This window comes from Mercenaria mercenaria, chromosome 9, assembly GCF_021730395.1.
Source record: "Mercenaria mercenaria strain notata chromosome 9, MADL_Memer_1, whole genome shotgun sequence".
Taxonomy (NCBI): Eukaryota; Metazoa; Mollusca; class Bivalvia; order Venerida; family Veneridae; genus Mercenaria; species Mercenaria mercenaria.
This window is the reverse complement of record NC_069369.1, coordinates 72,919,790-72,922,744: the sequence shown is the minus strand read 5'-3', so window position 1 is coordinate 72,922,744 and position 2,955 is coordinate 72,919,790. Positions and strand designations below refer to the sequence as shown.

The following is a 2,955-nucleotide window of genomic DNA, read 5'->3' as shown; positions in this document are numbered from 1 at the left end:
AAAATGAAAAAGTATTTTAACCGTCGTGGTGCCTGGATATATTCAACATATGAAAATATGACCGGTCTGAACTATTTAAATGCATTTAAATTAAAACCTGGAATTTTGAGATTATAAAGATTTTATAAAACAAACCAAGAATATAAATTATTTGCACAGATGTGGTTTTGAGTGGTGGTGTTTAAAGTTAAAAAATCCGGAATGTATTAATAGATATTAAGATTTTATTAACGGGGACCAGGCCCTCGGTGAACCAAATAAACCGATAAAAGCCAATATCAATTTTATATTTAGGTGGTGGAATGTTGAATATCATACAATTCTCGTATGTATGATGTATTTGATAATGTAAATATAACAGTTGAGGACTTTGACACTGATCAGTTAATATCTAGTATAAGAAAAAAAATAAATATTTATCTAAAACAAGGGACAGTGATTGACATTCATCCTTATGACGATTCAGCATCTACAGAAGTAACATTTTCGCTTTTGGCGGATAGTTACATCAAATTCTATATATCGGATGAACCAAAGGACAGTGATTGATATATATACCTGGGGTTAAGTATAATAACATACAATATCAAGACAAAACAAACACATTTTGTGGTTATTATTGTTTATTTTTCATTAAAATGTTACAAAATGGTATAAACATTTATGATTTATTGTATAAAACACTGAAAGTAAACAATGTAAAACATAATGAACAAACAATTATAAATTATTTTAATAAAAAGGGTTAAAATGTATCAAAAACATAATATTCTTTACTACTATCAAAAATGCACCCATAAACGTTATATTCCATACTACTCCCAAAAGCGTATATTCAACCATGCGTATGACTATGGCATACTCCTACGGTTGAGTGATTTCAGTAACACTAAAGTTTAATAATATTCAACCATGCATATGCCTATGCCATACTCAAATGGTTGAGTGATTCTTACAACATAAAAGTATTATAATATTCAGTCAACCGTAGGATTATGGTATAAGTGTACGGTTGAGTGATTCTCACAACGTGAAAGTATTATGATATTCAATCATGCGTATACCTATGGCATACTCCTACGGTTGAGTGATTCTAACAACATGAAAGTATTATGATATTCAACCATGTTATGGTTAACATTCTTTTCTTGAAGTCTTCCGATGATATATTTTGTGTTAAACGTTCGTTGTCTTTATAAAGTCTTGGATTTTTCACGTTGTAATTCGTCTGGCTAATAATATCTTTGTAGAATTCTTGAATACCTATAAAATAAACAAAATAACATTAAAAACCCATATCAACATACTTATTCTACAACGTATAAATAGTAAATAGTAAAAAACTGGTAAAGAGTTAAAAATATAATTATTTTCTTAAGCTTGTTAAAAAAACCGCCTCGGTAGCCTAGTGGTGAGCGTCCGCTTCAAGTGCGGGAGGTCGCGGGTTCAATCCCCGGCCGAGTCATACCAAAGACGTTAAAAATGGCACAAGCAGCTTCCTCACTTGGCGCCTCAGCATTATGGGGATAGTGTTGGGACTGGTGGGGTATCATGCCACGTGTCTACGGCGTGATATTCCAGTGAGCAGCAAAATAAAGTTGGGCATTGTGCTCACTGCTACAAGCAGACACCGTCGTTTATATGACTGGAAAATTATTGAAAAAGACGTTAACCCGAACACACACATAAGCTTGTTAACAATAAAAAAATAATAAAATAAAACTTACATTTCAGTTGTTTAAATTCCACTTTTTTCGTTATAATACTTAAAACAGTAAAGAATGTTATGTGTATTGATAAAACTAGTCGTAACCGGCTGATGCAATATTGCGAAATACTATAATGGAAACCCAATATCTGTTTACACTGTAAAGTCAATATCGGCTTTAAACCGGAGGCTAAAACTATTTTGTAAATTGTTTTTCGGTCCGGGTATAACGTTTTTTAAGTTTTTATTAAGGCTTTTTAAAGATATTTTGAAAGTTTAATATGTATTTTCTCAGTACTTTATGGAAGCTAAAAGCTCCCAGGGACTTACGTTCATCAAACAGAAGGTTTTCACAATGAGTTGTCAAAACCTGTGGGTTTTAAATTGTCCGGTATTGGTTAGTTTGGACCGAGGGTCAAAAGGTCAAGTGGGGTCAGATGTTTCAAAACCATCCTAATATTCACTGCTTAGGGCTTTCCTGATTTCTGCTTTTCTAGGGTTCATGCATGTAAAGCATTTCAAAGACACGTTGAATTGGATCAAGTGTAAAGCACTTTACAATAAACTTGCACATTATTTTGCAAATAATATATCATGCGTGAAAACATAGAAAACAAAACAAATAATCCTAATCATATGAGCCAAACGTACCATGGTTATCATCACAAAAATACGGTATATACTGTGCCATATTGAACTTTTAGCGTGCAGCCACTTTTACAGCATTTACTTATCGCAATATGTGGATTGCAATGACTATCGCTAAAGTAGCATTTTCTTGGCGAAAGCCTCAAGGTAAAGACACTGGTTCCTGTATCTTTTCCTTCGTCAGACGGGCTGCATTGACTGAAATTGACATGGCATTTGCGTCTGCTTGATTTTTGCATAAGTTCTCGATCAGCAGGACTTTTTTCATTACGCGGAAGGCAAAATGTTAGTCTAGTGTTTGTTTTCTTTTATCTTCGTCACAGAATCCTGATTTTAGAAAACCTTTTTTCATTCATATATACAAATTTGAAAATGCTGATACTGAAAAGCATCGGTTCAGAAAGAGTTTTAATTATACAGATACGAGTATATACATTACGTGAACATTTATACGCTGTATTGTATCGTTGTATGCAACTGAACCTTTCATCTTGGTTTGATGAATTGAACTTTTTACTCATCTCGCTAGCATTATGGTAGAGCGTCCGCTTCGGGTATGGCCGGGAGGTAGTGGGTTCGCACCTTAGCCATGTCCTACT

At 33.6% G+C, this 2,955-nt stretch overlaps 1 long non-coding RNA gene across 1 annotated transcript; it reads right to left on the bottom strand.

Moving 5' to 3' along the window:
- Positions 1 to 605: 605 nt before the first annotated feature.
- Positions 606 to 1,952, bottom strand: LOC128559707 (uncharacterized). The gene is made up of 2 exons (XR_008372547.1): positions 1,728 to 1,952; positions 606 to 1,263 (listed from the first exon to the last, which is right to left on the bottom strand). It is a non-coding gene; the product is annotated as an uncharacterized LOC128559707 (long non-coding RNA).
- Positions 1,953 to 2,955: the final 1,003 nt, after the last annotated feature.